At 40.6% G+C, this 19,837-nt stretch overlaps 1 protein-coding gene across 2 annotated transcripts in view; it reads right to left on the bottom strand.

The window, feature by feature from the left end:
* Window positions 1-19,837, bottom strand: part of FGF13 (fibroblast growth factor 13) — a 230,174-nt gene that overhangs the window by 125,758 nt on the left and 84,579 nt on the right. The window lies entirely within an intron of this gene.

The following is a 19,837-nucleotide window of genomic DNA, read 5'->3' as shown; positions in this document are numbered from 1 at the left end:
ATGCAAGTGGGAGAAAACACCTGACAGAAAATGAAAATACCTGACAGAAGAAACATTCAAAGCAAACTTTAAAAAAAAAAAAAAAAGGCAAAATTTCCAGCCCAAGATTCCTCTTGTTTTTGAATTTTTTTTTTTTTCTAATTGAAGTTTTTCCAAGAAAACAGACACTAGCCGCAAAGCATTTGCTTAGCTGCAAACTTAGGGTGATCTGGAGCAGAACAAGAGACAGAGAGAGAAAGAATGACAGAGGGGAAGATTTGTTATTTTTAAACAGCTGTGGATTTAAGTCAGCTCCCTGCAAAGCCATTAGAAGCCTCTCCATCTGATATAACAGGCCTGGCCTTAGCTCCCAGAGCACAGACCAATTTTGGTCCTCTTCTGATCTGTTGGTGAAACCCATTTCTTTCACCTGGGTGAGTTGTTGCCACTCCAGGACTGCTCCTTCTCCCTCCCTCTTGTACATAACATTAAATAAGACAGCTCATGTAAGGGCAAATATGATAGTCTGTCAAGGTGTAAAGACATTGGTATGAAAACTTAGGTTATGGTGGTCAACTGTTCTCTCTAGCCCTACAAAAGAGTCTGCTGCCTATACAGGAACAGTTTCAGAGAGCGTATTGGGGAACAATAACTTCGTTGACATTCAAGGGAAAAAAGGATGGAATAATCCATGAATGCTCTTTGGGTTGGGATGTTCACGGTGCTCCAGGAATTAATGAGAAGCTTGCGTTAGAGTTTATATCTAAGATCAGTCTTTAATACAACATCTCAGCTAACAAACATGAGACCAAAGACCTTCAGATGAAAAGAAAAGTTTGCGTGTCTTCAAATATTAATGACATCACTGAACTTACAAATCTGACCTAACCTGAATGCTCTTGGGATGGCATATTTATACTGGAGCCTCAAACAAATCTATCTTCCATTAAATATTGTACATAAAAGTTCATCTATATACATTGGTATCCATATATCCACACATATCTCAATCTCTGCATGTTTCACATCTTTGCAGTGCCTTTCTTTTGGTGCTGCATCATCTACTCTATCAGCTTTGTATGCTCTATTTCAAAACTTGTACAATTTCTCACGTTTTCTACCCTTTTCTTCCACAAGAAGTGGAAGAGATCTATTAAATACAATTTCAGCTATCCCAGTATGACTGGTGCTGCCCTGGAAGGCAGTAGGTTACAGCATTTTTTTCCGTAAGATCATTAAATTGCAGACTCAAAGTTACACACTTTGACGCTTTTTTTTTTTTTAAAGCATATTCCAAACAAATTGTGATTCATTATCTGTCATTTTCAGTCAATACATCATGTCTAGTAAATATTGATTAACACGTAAGATTACAGACTTGCAGTTATATTTTCTAACAAAGCTATTCAATAATAGCAACGATAATCAAGAACCGATAGACAATTTTTCCAGCATACACAAACTAGTCTATGCTAATTTGAACAGAAATGACTCTAAAGTTTCCTGATTCATTTTTACATGCAAAATTGCAGGTGTTGAACTCTTTGATGGTACCTGATACAGAGCAAGTAAAATGAAAGCATTTGGTAGAAATGTGGTTTTCCCTTCTCAATCTCTGCATGTTATTTAGTTCCAATTCTCTTGCAAAATATTTTCCCATCTGTGAAAGTCTTCCAGTACATCCTCGCATATGATATCTGCAAATCCACACCTGACATCTTACTTCACAAAACATTTCAGAATCATTTTCCAAAGCTGTCTTGAAGTACCTCACGTGCACTTAGCAAGAGGAGCAATCTTCCCATCAGCTGCTCTACATGTGCCTTGCCTCAGAGTTTTCTTTTCACAGCCTTTATTATAACTTCAGCTCTCACACAGACTGTGCTACCAGTGCACTAGCTACCACCATGTGAAAATACAGTTTTACTTATCTGGCTATTACATGGTCCTGAAGGGTTTGCTTAAGTGAGCTTGTGGCTCAGTAAAGAATAGTCCTGTCTGTACTGTGCGACTGCGCTTTGGATTTCTGCTTCCTTCAAATCAATGCAAGCCTATCTACTACACCAATGCTTTGGTTTCCCCACCATGACTGATTTGAAGACATTCTGCTTGGTGTAAATTCAATTGCCCTCTGTTTTTCCTTTTCTTTTAAATTTTTAAACTTTAAGCAAGAATTTTCTACTACCCTTCTTATTTCTGAAATTCATTGCATTCTCACTTCAAATTAAGGATCCCACACATGATCCAAAATCACATCCGATTCAGGAGTATCGAACCTGCTGCTAATGGTGAGAAAGTTTATTCTTTAAAATTCCTTTTACGACATTGTTCTTCACTTCAGCAGCACGCTATTCTTTAAATCCCAATGTGCTGTCAGACAGCGGGCTTGATTTTCCCACTGTCTAGGTTATTAAACAAGTCGAGCCCTCTGGGACAGTACCATTAACAAAAATATAAACTTTCGCTCACTGTCATTCTCAGCGTCTCTATTCATCTTCAAAAAGCAGATTATCAGGCATCCTCCCATTATCACCCACAATTTGTTCACTTTATACTGCATTCTCAAAACCACTACTGCATTTTATCACTTTTCACCTGTTCTGTTTTCCTATTACAAGTTATTATATTCTATTTCTAGCATCACACAGTATTTGTAATAATAGCCAGTGAAAACTCTATGCCATTACATATAATCAAGATGAAACTATCTTAAGTAATCCAGAATTGAAAGAACTAAAAAAAAAAAAAAAAAACCAAAAAATACTAAACCAAAAAAAAAAAAGGAAAGAAAAGAAAAAAGATTCCAATGTTGAATAGTCACAGGATCATTGTGGTAGAACACAACTATCCCAACCTCGCACCATCCCACACCAAAATAAAGACCACCTTTGTTAAAGCCTCTGCTTTGGTAAGTCACCATGTGATCAGCGCAAACGTGCTTTTCTCCCCTGAGGGCAGACTGGCTTTAGCCTGGCAGTTCTGCACAGATGTCAGGCACAGGGCTCCTGGCACAGAGCGGAGCAATGGGATGCTTGACATGACCACAGGCAGGACTGCATTCCTCCAGGAGCTTTAGCTCACTGCCATTAAAATTAAAAGAGAAAGACTGTTGATCTGCAAGGGAGACCACCAGTTATACATTCAAAACTGGCACCCTAATGGTCAGGATTGTTCTTTTAATTTCCTATATGTTGCTATGTGGTTGATTTATCGTTAGAAAGGATCATCTACAGTCTGAGGCACATTTAAATTCAAAGTCTTCTATTTCATGTCATTGTACAATATGGCAGGCTGTTGTTTGATTTGGTTTCAAGTAAAGCAGGCTAACAAACTTCCTTCCAAGCCATTAATTCAGAAACGTAATAAGGCTAACACAACTGTACCGACTCATTAAAGCAATCTGATGTAAGCTGCACTCGCTAAACCAGCTACCATCCACATTCCTGTGACTGCAGCCTTGTTTTCAGACACCATCAGAGATGGCCTGCTGTGCCAAATGCCTCTTCTGTCTCAGGAAAACTTCAGAGAAATAGCAAAATGGAAAACCTTGATTTGTTCAGGCCTTAAAATCTGTTCCACCAAAGGAATACTATAGCATTTTTGGTCTCTGTTTTCATGCAGAAAAAGGTTATTTCACTAGATGAGAAAGTGAATTCTACAACATACACAGTACTGTGAAGATAGTCATGTAGAATAAATATTTACACATAGAACTGACAAACTTTCTGCTACGTTTGGTGGCAAAGATGATTTAAGATTACAGTAAAGAAAATATAGAAAAGACAAGCCATGGGTGTGCCGCAGTTGAAATACCAAGAACCAACCTGTGACCCCAGTGTGCAGCCCAGGCTGTCGCTATAAAATCAGCAGTGGTGAGAGGGTTGCTGCCAACAGGTGGAGAGAAAAAAAAAATCTTTCTGTGCTTCCTGCTTCTTAAATAAAATAGAAGTGACACCACGAGAAGGTGCAAAGACAAACAAGACAGTGTTTAGCCTTTAAGTAGAGACCTTTACAGGTGGTATCCAAGTCAAGAAGCTTGGAATCATTAAGTCCAGCCATTGAACTCTCTTGTTTTCCTTGCCTACGCCATCCCCAAAAGTAAGAGAGACTTTTGTAAATAGAACAGAATGCTCAGAATGCCAACATATATGATATATCCATGCCTTCAAAATCATCAGCAGGCCGCTAAGACTCCACATTACAAGCTAGAATCTATTTAAATATTATCATTGTCAAGTGGATGTATCCTCATTTTGTCCAGAGGGCACTTAAAACACAGCAACCTTTTGTGTGTAGCTGGATGAATGCGCTCCTGTCTGCTGTACAATGAGATTCAAGAAATTAGCATTGCTCTGAATCACGTTATGGACGGAGTGCCATTAGACTTGGGAGAGGTTGATTATAGTGCTACATTCATTAAACCAGTAACAGAACACATTTTATTTGAACCGAAGCTATTCTTCAACAGAGAGCATTAAAAGCGAAATAATAAAACTTGTGGTATTTAAAAAATAAATAAATAAAATAAAGGCTTGCAATTATCAGTTTTTAATGGTCCATGTCTCAAGTTATTGTTTCAAGGCAACAGAGCTGCTGGAGGACTTACAGAAAGAACATCCTAGTGTCAGAGCACATCATTATGGGGCAATGAAAAGGGCCAAGGTGACCCCTTGGCCAGGACTGGTCCCAGCACACCGCTTGTGGTGGTTACTCAGCAAGGGAATAACTGGAACACGAGGAAAAGATGCAGGTGGAGCCCTGCAGGCACCAGCCAGAGGAAAGCAGGACCATGGAGGACAAAGCGAACAGCCTGCCGGGACAGCTGAATTGCCCTGCTCTCAGAGGCTTTAACTCCCTGGCAGAGAAAGAGGGGAAAGGAAAAGCGAGATGGGAGAAGGCCCCACATCTCCTACCTTGACCTGCGGAGCTCCACCCTGTCTCCATTTAACCACTCCCAAACACACTCACGCCATGGGAAGTAAGAACATTAGTCACAACCATCCTGCAGTGCCAATTGCGTATCCATCTTGTTTCAACAAAAATAAATGCTCAGGCATGCATTCAAGCAGCACCCTTGAAAATTCTGGAGTGGGAAAACCCAAGAAACATCAATATTTCTAAGTCAGTGAGGTCCAATCTCATGTTCTCATGCCTTGCAATTTCCTGGGCACCACCACGTGTTACAGGGTCCAGGACTGCACCTCACAACGGTGCATGTAAGCTCAGCGCATGCAGAGGGGAGAGGAACTCCAGCAGGTAGCAACGGAGCCTTGCCCAGGCTGTGTTAGCTCCCTGCATGCCCCTGAATACAAGGACACAAACATACTTATGGGAATTAGCATTTACTTTTTTTTTTTTTTTTGTGGTGGTGTTACTTTCATCTTGGTTTGTTTTTAAGGTCTGCTCCAGGGAACATACTTGTACTTCACTGGACACAGGCTTCCTAGCAATCTGTATAATTTCTGGTATTTTTTAATGAGTTGATATAGGGTGATTTCACTTCCTTCCCTCTTAAAAAGAATTAAAATAATATATCTGTGCAGGAATAAAAGCCTAATAAACGGTGGAGCCACATGCCCATGATTAGAATTAAAGGAGCCATCTGTTTCTTTACAGTCATGCACATCTCAGACAAAAAGTACACACACGACATATGTTATTACTTCCACTTTCCTAATAGAAAATATTTGTCATGGTTTCCTCCCACAGGAGCGCAGGAAGGTCCACCACCAGCTTGCAATGCTACAGGAACCCCCCCCTGCCATAGCTCCGCAAGCAATGTATTCAGACAGAATTTTTCCCATCCTCTTCCTCAACCGACCCAGCATATTTCTTCATGCCTCTGTAAATCCTTTACAAACATTTTCTCCAAGATCTACAGCCAGGGATCAGCTTGCTGAATTCTTCCATCAACAGGAATTGCACTGTTGAGCTCCATACGTATGGTTGTGTCTTGCCATTTAAAGGCCAATTTAAGAAATGAAGCTGTTCATTGGATGATATATTTTTATGTCAATGTATTGTAGCTTGCAATTTCTTCCTTTCACCTACTCCCAAATTGCTCTGACAAAAACAGATTGATGGAAATGCACCAGACATACATAGACATAATCCTCAACATCAACTTTCAGGCAGATGCATCAACTTTACAGACAACACAAGAAGTTTCCACTCGCCCTCCCTGGCAGAAGTAAACAACAGCACCACGCTCTCTCTCTCCCCTTTCCTCTTCTTCATACATGTAGCCAGCCAGAGACACAGGAGCTGGAAATTATTCTTCAAGGTAATGCATCTGCATGAAGAACACGTGGCTATGGCCTAGTCCCATGCAGTATTAGCAGAAGTGACAGACTAAATGCATATTTATCAAACATTCACAAGGGGCATCTGTGGTCATATACAACTCCAAAGTGATCTTTTAGAGCAAAAATGCCTCTTCTATGATTCTATGTTCCATCAGCATCTAACCAAAAGAAAAGGGGGATCTGTAGGACAATTGAAATAGTTAGTACTACTTTAATCTAACCAACCACTGAAGTCCTGACACCTTACTAAGAAGTTACCGAGCTACACACGCTACCTACCAAGGAAGTTCCTGCCAGCAGCAAAATCAGCGCAGCATCTCTAAGTCAAACTGCCCCAGGGATGCTGCCCTGGAATGTAAGCTCAGGAACAGCCGCCAGGAGGCCACCACCACACTGAAACACTTCTGGCATTAGTTCTCCTCTCTTCTGCTTCCTCATCCCTGCCAAAACCACTTATTCCTACACTATTAAGAAAAAAAAAAAAAAAAAAAAAAAGAGAGACCAAAGACAAATGCTGTCAAAAAATCTTCCTGAAAAGATATTCTTCCATCTAAAACATCTCCACCCCTTTCCCAGCCACTGTTCAAACACCGAAGTGTTCAAGAATACCTACTGTGCCCCTGAGACATTGTGAAAGTATTTCTTCAGAAAAATCAAAGAGTAGCTTAATTTAAGTTTGTCTGACCTGGGATGTTACCCTCACTCTCAGTTTTGGAAAATCTTTAAATATGTAGAAAAAAAAGAAAAAGGGAAAAGAAAAAGTAAAAAGTCTGGTCCTTCAGCTTTCTCTGCAGACATGAGTGCTTTTGAAGTATGCTATTTATCAGAAGCTAAGAGAAAACTTCTGAAACAAACACTGGCAGCCCTGTAGTTGTACAAAGGAATATTTCTTCTACCCATTGTGCTCTCCCATGCAGATAATTCCTGTGAATAGACACACATTTCATTATTCACAATACTCTGTGACCCTGAGATGTTCTGTAAATTCTCCGTGTCAGTTCAGTAAAAATTTTCTTCTTCATGTCTATCTATATTTAGTTTCTGTGACATCTTTTTGCATTATTATGCAGGCTTGCCCATCTGAGATGCTCAGACACACCAATAAAATATACAGGGAATCATTCCTTTGCTTTAATTCTCTGTGAAGTAAATATAACGATGAAAGATATTTAAAAAAAAAAATCTGTATTTATCTAGCCTTTTAAAAGGATAATTGTAAAAGAAGCTTCTCAATGGGGCTACCACCAAAAATGGGATTTGTATTTCAGAGGCACACTTCCATAGAAAACATGAATATTAGCAGGAGTGCACATAAACTCATGCAGCTATTCCTGAACCAAAAAAAAAAAAATAATCCTTTTTTTTGCTTGCATTTTTAGTTTGTTTTTGTTTCTCCTCCCTGCCGCACATATGCTTGCAGAGTAATAGGCTAAACTTATATAAACAAAGTGTATGTTGCTTCTGTACATGAATCAAAATTATATGGGTTGTTTTAATTTCAGTCCATCAATCACCAGCATCATTGACATGGATACCACCCTCAGCTCTGGCGTGATTCCTCTGAAGTCTGCTAAGTCACAGCAGAAAATCTTGCCAGAAAACTTACAGACATGGGAGCCAATGTTTGGGAATCTAGAGGTGTCCTTATCAACTGTTAATCACATTATTTATCAAAGATCGTGGTCCAAGACAGAATAGACTGTTTAGAAACGGAAGAGGAAGACAAAAAACGGCATATCTGACTCACAGGACAAGTGCAGCTTGGTATACAACTAAAACGGAAGAGCAAAAGGGGGTGGGTTTTATATATAAGTTAAATGTCAACCTCATTCACTGCTTTTTTATTATTATCATTAATATTCACAGACTCCACTTTGCCCATTGCTGCTGTAATAACCGAAACAGAGCAACGATGCCCCCATCCTCAGAGAGCAGCTCTACAACTGCAAGCTTTCAGTGGTACGTGCTGTGGAAACATCACCTTGTGTCTGAAACCTACCAAACGTGCAGGAGAACCCACGCTTTCTGCAGGGATTAATTTCTTTAATGCCAAACCAGAACACGTGTGCAGCCATACCATGTACACAAGGATGCCCTAGAGCTCCTCCTTCTCATGCATACACGCTACCTTAGGTAGCACTGAAAGGGGGCTGGGACTGGTTGTGGGATACAAGGCAGGGCATTTTGTCTGGAATACAGTCAAGCTGTTTGGGGTCTTTTATTCTGTAAACCTGAGAAGAACATGATACCTGGGACAAGATTTCGGAGTGTAACAGAAGTGTATATACACACACATGCTTTACATATGTACACACACATACATATATATACATACACACGTGTATGTACATGCACGGGTACAACAAATGCCTCATGGAAAACTGTTTAACAGGACCTAACAAGCATCAGTTAACGCTGAGCAGAAAAGAACAGTTTGATGCAATTGCCACGGAATTCTTCAGTTCCAAAGAAAAAAAAACACGCTGTAAAGCAAAGAAATATTGACGCACAGTAACCCGATCACTGAAAACAACTCGCTAAACTATTCCTTTTCTCCTCCTTACAGACTGAATGTTAACGGACAGGGATACCGTATCAGTTGCTGAAACTAAAACCACCACCAACACAAAACAAAAACACACAGATGCATCTACCATTTTTTTCATCAAATCATTTAAGACAAAACTTTTTGAAGAATACAATAAAAAAAATGATCGGTCAGTTCAGTGCAGACTTCACATAATACAGGCACAATCCCCATCACGTGACCAAATTCTATGCAACAAACTTGATCATTTTCCAAAATTTTAGCAAGAATCAAAGTCTTTCCATTAGCATATAGCGTTTAAAATGTTTGGATTTACCTCATGATTCCCACCTTCTTCCATTCCACAAATGCTTTCCTAAATAACTGCTTACAGTGACATCTTTTTAAAAAAATGAGTTAAGCCTCTGCTAAAGAGGACAGGAAGGTATAACATAGCTTTATTGACATTTCAGCTGCCCTAATATGTAGTTTTCACTTGTCATACCGCCTTCTAATAACTAGTCTAGTATATAGCGAGTAGACAAATGCATCCATCCTGAACATCCCTCCCCTACACAGGACTACCTCTTTTCAAAACATTTATGAATATCAAATTAATTGTATACACACCACAAAAAGAAAAAAAAAGCAAATGAATGAGGCAAGAGTGGTTGAGAGGAAAAGCTCAACACTTAGACAAAAAAGAAACAACGAATCAGTGAAGTATGTAATGGAAAATATTTTCCAGATTTTAAGCATATCTAGTTGCACACAGATTGTTTTGCTCTATTCCTTAGGTTCCTTTACACTGCTTTGTAAGGCAGACTGTGCTTTGTGCAAGCACAAAAGCCCATCGGAACAAATTCTGTGCATGCTCAGCCACTTGCATGCACTGATGCAGCAGCAGCGCAGTGCTCATTGCTGCTGACCATGGCTAGTATTTTCTCTAGTTGAGTTGCTGTGCTCTTTGCAGGGAAGTGAGAACAGAGGATTGCAGACTTACTTGTACCAGTGTGCTCTCCCATTCATTGCATATTCCCAGTGTTGGCACCGGTTAGCATACCCTGCTCTGCAGGCCTGCTCCCATACCTGTACGCCTTGCCCCTGAGCTTCCAGACTCCTAAGAAGCCTTACCCATATCTAAAATCGAAACACTGAAAGAATCAAGGCCATTTTCTCTCTTGCTTAAAAGCATACTGCTAATTAAACAATAGAATAATTAGGAGTACTAAATCCAAACATAAAAGTTACTTGTTCAAGTAAAGATTTTTTAAAATGATACCATTAAGAATTATATGTGATATGGAACTAGTTTTCAAGCTACCTTGGATTTCTGCATGAAAATAGATAAACCTAAGAGTGAGAGCAAGCATAAAATATCAACAGCCTCTGATCCATGCAAACCTCATAGATGGGTGCTGTACTGACCCAGCCTTCTTCGTAGTTGGCCTATTTCAAATAAAATCCACTTGCTAAATTTCAAACTGATACCCAAGTCATCAAATGTCCATAGCACAAACGTGAGCATCAGCACCGGTGCTGCTGCCAGCCTTCTTGGCAGTGGTAGCCCAGAAGCCACCTACCTGCACGGGCCAGGGAGACAGGCACAAACCTTGTGTCTCCTGAGGTGGTTGCCTGAGCACTGGGTCAAGAAGAGCCGGGGTTTTCGGTGAAATATTTAGGGCCAGTAAGTCTCACCACGAAGAACATGCGTGCTGGCACAGATGAGGAACTGCTGACAGTTCAGCGGCATTGCTCCAGTCAACCTCACCCAAAAGAGCCCAGGAACACCGAGGGCAGAAGCTGGCAAGAAGAGCACAGACAGTGCTTTTCCTGGGAGCACACAAGAAACCTTTTTCATCACCCACTAACCACGTGAAGGTTTTTCCTGGTGATTGATTCTGCTCCGTTTTTATGTATTCCCTGACAAAGCAGTTTTACTAGCCAGAAGCTATCCACATCTTGCACTAATAAATGCTACATATTAATTTATTCCTATTTATTAAATCTCTTCTAGCAACAGTAGATGTTATTTTAAGACTTGGAAGTAAAAAAGCGATCATTCACTCATGGAAGGAAGTATCAGTAAATTGAGATCAGCTAAGAAAACCGGCAATGTGTCAGTAAAGCTCTTTCTGGATCCTTCCACTGCTTCTTGACTACTAAAGACAGGCAAAGATGAAGCACACGCACACGTACATGGAGGTAACTGTCACTAGCTACTTATGCAAGTTTTGAAATGCTCTTTTAATGCTCCCTTTACAGCGGGAAGGAATCATCCGACGAGCATAGTTTTTCATCATAAACCTGAAGCACCTACAACATAAAAGCCTACCAGCTTAGACCTGCTAAATCACCCGACCTGACTGCAGCTGCTTTAAGGGGAAGAGGAGATAATGAACACGTCAGACTGCTTTATGTGGTGCGCACACTGTTCTCCATTATGTTACCTGGAGGACATAACAAATGAGAGAATTGCAATTTGACAGAAAGTATATACAATTAAAACTTAAAACTCAAGAGGGACAGATAGGAGATGCTTCACTAGGAGACGTACTTTACCGCTGTACGGTGCAGCTCTTGGCTCTGTTTCAGCTTGAGGGGAACACTTGAGCATAGGCACCTGTTTACTTAAAAGACGTCAAGCCATCGACTAATTTTATAGAACAAAAAGCATTTTGAATGAAAAATACTTCAGAATAACTAACACACTGTAAAATTTTGTTCTGTATAATTAAAAAGTTCTTTATTGACGTATCTTCCCTGTTTGCATGTCTAATCAGGTTTCAGCTCTTTACCAAGTTTATTCTACAGTAGCTTTTCTAAGGAGAATCAGAAAAGGCAAAAGATGCACAAGTTTTGGCAATATAAAAACGTTCATGTGAAACTGACCTGGTTCTGGAAAATGTGAAATGTGAACACAGCGTGATATAACTTCATGAGTTTGTTGTTACGCAGTCATTCTAATGACATCTGTTTCTTTCTTTGCCTCATTGACTTGCACAATGTAAAAAAGCAGACTGGGTTAGATGCTGGTCATTCAGGAAGAACACCAGCTGACTGTAAGCTATATTTCTGACTGGATTACTTTGGGCATATTTATGACACGATAGAAATTTATTGTAACATAGAAAATAACCATCTCCAAAAATGTACCAATAGCACAGTTGAAATACATCTAAAATGCAATTGAAAGAGTAACCTGAAAGCAAACATCATAAGAATGATTAATTTTGCATCAGAACCCTCTGGGATTTTGTACTGGGATTTTTATTTTTATTTACTGTGATTTCTCATTTTGATTTTGCTTGGTATTTCCATGTCTCGTTTTCATGCATGAGTGCATCCCATTGAAGAGCAAAGTTTGACTCCCCTGCTCCTATTGGAAAGGTGTTTCAGGGTGTTGTGCTTGGAAATCCACACAATACAAAGAGAAAATAGAAAGTACTATAGAGTATCACTAACTGAAGGGTTATAATTAGTTTTCTCATGAAAGTGCTCCTTTATTTAGAAGTAGAGTGAACCGCTAGTCAGGAGGACAGTGATCTCCAAACCTAATCAATAAGCCTGTGTGCAAAAAAAAGAAACGGAATTAGGCCAAATACAACTATAAAAGGGTAGAGGAAAAATACATTAAATAGGTACCATCATAATTAAGGACTGAAATGGCAAAATTCTCTTCTCTGACCTATGCTGCTGATGAAAGCATAGGGTGTACCTGTACTGCAGTTTCTGAACTTGTGATATAAATGGTACTGCCAGTGACTTTCATGGATCTTCCTCGTACAAATAAAACTCAGAGAACCTAAATGGCAATGACAGATGCGTAAAGAAGAGAAACATTTTCACTACAGCTTGAAGAGAAATGTGATGTCGGAATATATATAAAATAATAAGTTAAGCTACAAAGGCTTAAATAAAACCCCAAACCCCCGAACTGTCAATCACCAATCACGATATCCAGGGGACATACCATTCTGCATGGTCCAAATGCTGCAAAAGACAGGTTGCTGGGCCAGGTGATGTGATACGTTCTGGCAGGACTTATGTGATATCTTGCAACACAAAATATCTTTTACCCTGTGCAATGTATTTTACTCTATGCAATGTATAGACAAGCCCAAGGAAGTTCCCTGCATCAACACTTCTTCATGCTCGTTCTCAGATAAGCCACTCTAGATTTGCCCATTCCTGGATGCACCATTAAGAAACAGAAAACGATTCATAATTCACTGTGCAACAAAATGCTTCTTATTGAGTCTGAATATGGAAATTGTAGCTATAGTAACTCCAGCTGCTGAGACAGAATGTGAACAGCAGCCATGGACTCTAAATCCCAGGATAACGGTGCTTTCCAAAACTCCAAACAAGACTGATAGACATAGACAACCCTGCAGTGAGACTTCAGTATATTTTCGTATTACTTGTAATTACTATGTTTACACAACATGCATTGGTTGGAATAATACTAAATATAACCATGTTATGTGCTAAGCAGCAGCAATTATGGTGCTGAGACAACATAAATCTTTATTGCAAATACCTTTCTTATAATATCTGAGATTATCATAAAATACGCATTAAGCTAAAATGTAACATGGAGGATAGTCCTAAAGTTGTTTGCATGCAACATGGGGCATAGTCCTAAATCTTTTTGAACCTTGTAATCTGACAGGTAGAAGAAACAAAAGAATGCCATTTTCATTAAGAATTAAAAGTGACTGTAGTGGCTTGGAATGGGTTTTCCAGTTACATTGAAACATCAATCACAGCTTCCACTTTCAAATGAACTTATTGTTGCTACACTGTTTAGACAATAATTAAAAACAGAAAGGTTATTTCATTTTTCAAGTATTGCTATAATTATTGAAAAGTTATGCTCCCACTATTTTTTTTTCCTCCCAAACACAGCCATAAAAAGAAAGATACATTTTTATCATTAAAGATAAAAACAAATCATACACAGAGATTGGTTTCTTTTGTTGTCCCATTGGGTACAACTTACAGAAAAGAAATTCTAGTCCAGCTTCTAGGCTGAACTTGTACTTCAGCTTAATAATTAATCTATGCCTTAATTCAAGATGAGAGCTCTCAATCCTATCATTACATTCCATAAGCCTTGATGACGATAGGACATTAGTTCTGAACTGCTGTGGTCAATATTAGGGTCATGCAAATCAATACATTCAAACTTAGATTAACTGGTATCAAAAGATAGTACGTGCCTTTAAACTGTACACACTTTGACTGTTGTGTTCAATATTTCTTTTATTGAAATATATTTAAGAGTATAAGGTAACAGGAAGCTTTTCCACTGAGCAATACAGGATATTACTACAGAACAGACCATGAACACCTGTCTAGTTTTGCCATGCTTCACTGCAAAAGTGCCGGAGGTAAAAGGCCCATGGACAACCCCACCTGACGCTGAAAGAGAGCCAATTTTAAGAGAGATCTATTTTTAGATGGACGCTAAAGGTCAGCTAGCGCTAAGGCCTTTAGTCATGCAACGTCATCCGCACGTAAAGCTTTAAGATGCTTTTCAGCAAGGCATTTTCTATACAGTAGATGGCTTTTTTTTTTTTCCCAAGACATTAGATACTTGCAAGTTCACCTTCTGTAAACAGTGCCAAAAGTGCTCTCAGGAAAAAGAAATAGCACAATTACAACTTGTGCAGGAATTACAAAATGTCTCCACAGTATAATGAGAGCCTTTGGAATGCTGTCACGATCCTGTTCCCAAGAGAGTGGCAGAAATCAGAGAACAGGTTTTTAGGAAAATAGGCACATTAAGTTCTTGAAGAGCCACTGATATTTCATACAGTCAAGGGGATGACATGGTGAGGACTGGTGGGGGGAAACATCTTCTGTGTGTATACCAAGACAAAGCATCACATCATGCATGTATGTGCACGTACCAAACACGCTCTTCAACAAGGTGTAGATAAGCATGAACTCTCACAGCTGCCTGGGACCAGGAATTACACTGCCTCAGCCCGGCTATGTGAGTGACGCTCAGCAAAGCCCCAGCACCTGCAGTTCTCTGGCTCTGAGCAGTACCCAGGATTTCAAGCAAGTATACAGCCTGCAACTCGCTGAGCCACCTCTTCACAGAAATATTGGCTGGCATGCAAGACTCTCCCTGTGGCAAAACACACACGTCCTCCTCCTCTACAGCAGGTCTTACTTTCCACCACAGAGGTGTTATCCTCTCTGCCGACCCTGCAGACATCTCCCTGGGAGCTGGTGTTCAGTGAAGGACACTTCAGAAGTGGATCACCAGGACTACCCCCCACAAGAAAACTAGCCTGGCTTCTCTTCTGGATGTAGTTGTCTGCACGACATGTAAATGTAATAACATAAATCTCAACTATTTCAATGACTTCTAGTATCCAGGCCTTTGGCTGAACAAGGAAGGTTCGCAGTCTTACCACAGTGAATGAGATGAATGACAGCAAGGAAGGTCACTACTGGTATGCTTTCGTGAGCTCACAGAAAAAAATAGCTTACTGCGGTGTAAGTCAATGCACGTTTGTAGGTGCATGTATGCAAATTGTACAATTGAAAGGTGGGGATTGATTTCATGTTTTAATTTTCAGAACAAATTTTTGTAGCAAACCTGAAAAGAGTCAGAACATCATGAGTTTTGACACAGTAGAAAGGAAGAAAGAACAAACAGACGAAAGAAAACAAGAACGGAATAACGAACTTTGTGGACTGACACTACTCATCCAGGAGCCTTTCCAAGGAGAGCACTACCAGCACTGCTGTACTGGCACCAGTCGGAGGAGGATCCAAGTTTCTCCTTCCTTTCAGGTACGTACATCTAACAGGAGCAAAGCCACAATCCTTGTGGATGCTAGATGTGACTTGGAACAGCAGGAGAAAGGTGGCAGGCTACCATTAGGTGGTCTACGTACAGTGGGAAGACACAAAGCAGGTGACAAATCTATAGTGCCTACCACCTCCTGCCATGCCCTCAAAGAGTCTATCTGCCCAGTAATAAAAAGCTCACTCTACTTAGTAACAATTCTCACAAATTGTTCAAGCTGTATAATGCAGAAAGAAGGACCAATAATCTGTAATGAATCTTTAATGCTTTTAGTGACACTAGAAAGAAAGGCAATGCTCTCTTCTCAGCAAGATGGGGATGGAAAAGGGACAACAGCTAAGAAGCTGCAGTTTGTTTTGCAGCATTTCTTGTTTCACTGTTATTTTTTTTTTATGATTTAGCAATGAATGGGACACATGAATTTACATTGGGTTAAAAATTGGGGAAATAAGTTGAGGAGCAAGTTACAAGTTTTTCTCCCCCCTGCCCCCAATGTTCCCACGAGTTTTCTCTAATGGCATGCCACAACTTTGGGCCCCATTTTTCAGAATGGGCTTTGCTGCTCTTTCATCACATGATGCTCTGTCTCATCAGAAGCGAAGCTGCAATTTCCTCCATAGTTCAGATAGTTCAGCTCACAGGCATAAAAATGCTCACCATCATCAGAATGATTTACAAAAAGCACTAGTCCTCTGCATCCTCAGTACAGACACCAGCCTTCTTGTCTCCACTTTTATGACAGGTTGCAAATGAAGTAATGGAGTAGAAATGAAGCAATAAAAAGACGACAAATCATTAATTTTGGGAAGGTCTGCATCAGACCAATTAAAATAATGTGTTTAGCACACTGTGATAACATACTGTACCTACAGGAAGAGGCTACTAGTACAAGCAAGTCCTAAAAATGCTATTTTCTCCAATTACATCCCCAAAGATTCCTAGCTCCAGAATAATAAAATGTGAAAAATATTAGAAATTAATCTTTGCATTTTTTTCAATAAGCTATTAAAGGTGATGATAGTAATGAATCACTACCTACAAACTGCTCTGCTCCTCCCTCGACAGGCTCGCCTAAGTCCTAACGAACACTGACTGCAGTGAGAATTACTGAGGACCTGCGTTCAGGGCTGGGTGGCACAACTGTAGTCTACGATATGAGCCCGTACACTCCCTGTGTAAGGCCAGGGCTTTGCTGAGGGAGGTAAAAAGGATGTATCCTGCGCTCCCGTTAGCAGTGGAGATGTGAAAGCTCCTGCACAGCGCTCTCTCACCTCGCACTTGCTGACAAGGGGCTGGCAGCGCTCCCCTCCCCGCGCAGATCAGGGTGACGCCCGTCCTTAGTGCGTCACCGAGGCCCAAGGGCTCGGGGCTGCACGCTTATTTTCAGCGTCCACCATTACACTACAAAGAATTGAACAAATTACAGAGGATGTAAATCCTCAGCACTCCCCAGCATAAGCCCTCGACGTTGTTTCATCCTTTGTCATGACCTCAGCACTGGTTTCCTCTAGAGTTAAATCACAGGCACAGACCCGCTCACCGCCGGAGTGATTTAGGCAGCTGTAATACAAGCAGCAGCTTCTGCCTCTCCTGCTGTGGCAGGCAGCACGAGAGGAGATGCCAGAGATGGGAGCACAAGAACAGGCAAGAGGGCAATTTCATGATGATGTTAGGCAGGCAAAACAGCACAATCTCATTCAGCCCTACAAAGTGCCCTGCTGGTCTTATAAACGTCCTGGCTGCATTTCAGAGGTGGCTGCTCCCCAGTTACAAAGATATGGGCATCTACTGTCCCAGATTTTTCCCTAGATCAGTTTCTCCAGATCTCAGAGCTGCTCTCTGGTCTGTAGATTCTCCCATGTATCTTGAAATCCATCAAAATTTGGTTTAGAATTCTGTTACAATTCTGTTATTCTGTTATCTAGAGCTCTAGTCTAAAAACGGCATCCATTCCTATTGCATCTGTTAATTTTCCAACTATTATAACACTTACCTAATTATAGTATATCACTATAATGTAACTATATTATCACTATAGTATATTATAATTACAAGCCATTTATTGTTTGGATGGCCAATGGAACTCTTTACATTCCAAATAAATTCTCTGTTAATATCACACGTGGTTTTACCTCAGAGATCTAACAGAAAAACTAATAGCGTGGTTTTTTTTTCCTTGTCATTTTTGACCACTTCCAAGGTTTACAGCAAAATTCCGTGTCAAAAACAATGAAAAAGGCTGGAACATTGGGGAGACTGCAAACCACGGAAAATCCACTGTGACAGAATTAACTGAAGCATGATCACACAGGCTATCAGACAAATCTGGATCACTTGGATGGACTGGCACAGCTTAAAGGGGTTTTTCTTTCATTTATAATTAACCACTTGGCTGTCACATCTCTGTATCCACGCACTCTGGTTGTGAATGCTTACACTGAAATCTCTGCAGAAGACACAGAGACCGTGAGCTAAAAAAGGTGAGAAGGGAAGTTAAATGTGTGCACCAGTGAGATTCTAAGTTTAGCATCATGAAAGCAGCCAGAGAAGAGGGAGCACTGCTCACCAGCTACCCAGCAGCCAAGGCAGCAGCTCCGCCTGCTTCCCTGGGTGCCTTCAAAGCAACATTTGGGGGTCATAGTGCAAGGCGACGTTCTGGCCTGCACATTCAGACTAATGCTAAAGGGTACAAGAATAAAACTCTGCTAGGAAGAGGTTATCAGTCTAAAGTCACTAAACCACCCCACAGAGCATCAGATGTCACAGGCAGCTGTCTAAGTAACTTGAGATGGATTTCCCAGGCGGTTCTCAAGGCGGCAAAGAGCTTGTTATGCTATTAGCAATGCTCAAAATAGAAACTGCATTAAGAAATATAACAACAAAGTAGGGAATTCTTGTTTAAACAATGAACAAATTAATTTGATCAAATTAAAAAGAGCCTGCCCTTCTTTAAAGGTAGAAGCTTCTTCCAGTAAATATTCATTTTACAGAAACGAAAATACAGTAAATAAGACGTTTTACAGAAAGTCAGAATAATTTAGATCAGAAGAGACCTCTGAAGGCCATCTAACCCAAACCCACATTCACACAGGGCCAGATAGATCAAGCCACGCAAAGTTTATACATTCAGGTCCTTGTCCTCTCCTCTCAGATACAGCCATTTCACAGGAGGTAACTGCACGTGTGGTGTATGTGCGATTTATTTCTTTAAAATGCCGAAACATCTGTGAAGGCTGACTCTTCCTATAAACACAGTGTAACACCCAGTGCTTCACAATGAAAGCCTTCAGAATGCAGCAAGTGCATTTGTATCTCAGACAGTCCTTGAGGAGAAAATCTGTATAACTCTGGATTCTGTGAAGTTGATGGCACATAGGCATCTTCATCGGCTTATCTACTTGTGAACCTCATATGTTTTTAAAAGAGGCTTTATTTTTTCTCCTACTGAGAACATTCTTTAAAAAGTACTTCTACATGTTTACCACTGCAGTCAGGGTCAAGTGTCTGCAGCAAAGTCTTCAGCCTCCCCAGACAAGACAGGGAGTGTTGGAGATCCATCTCACTGACATGAAGGCCAGGCATAGGCACGTCACTGCACTTCGGAGACTTCCTGACACCATACAGAGTCCGTGCCTCGCTGTGTACCACAGCAAATGGAGCATTCTCAGTCAAGCCAGACAGTGGATCTGGCGCCCAGGCTCTGCTCTCCAGCAGCTCACGGGAAGAGAGGGCACTGCATGGCAGCACCTGCCACCAGCACTCATTGAGCAGTGGTCAGAACTGCTGGCTATTTGAACCAGTTGGGTCTCATGTTGTTGTGTGCCTGTCACGTTTCTTCTTCCTTTAAAGTTTTAAAGGAACAAGTTGTCTGCTTGACCTGGCAGCCAAAGGGAATGAGCTGTACACTACTTTAAAGTTTCCATAGGGTAAAAGTTTGGTGGACTTTCTGCAAATTAACCACAAGCCACGATGCTCTAAGACACCAGGCTTCATTGGTCCCACTGCTGATCCATGTTCTTACAGCCCTTTCAATGACGATACAGCGCTGCCCCAAGAACAACAACAACGGATTCGGTTCACTCCAGGCCCCTTGCTTTGTCTCCTGGCAGCTCTCAGGATTACTCATTTTGCAATAGTTGCCACCACCAACACACCAACCAGTGGGTTGAATATTTTAGCTGTAATAAATAGGTT

Source organism: Cygnus olor, chromosome 13, assembly GCF_009769625.2.
Source record: "Cygnus olor isolate bCygOlo1 chromosome 13, bCygOlo1.pri.v2, whole genome shotgun sequence".
In the NCBI taxonomy this organism is placed as follows: domain Eukaryota; kingdom Metazoa; phylum Chordata; class Aves; order Anseriformes; family Anatidae; genus Cygnus; species Cygnus olor.
Note: the sequence above shows the minus strand (reverse complement) of the source record. Positions and strands in the feature narration are given on the sequence as shown.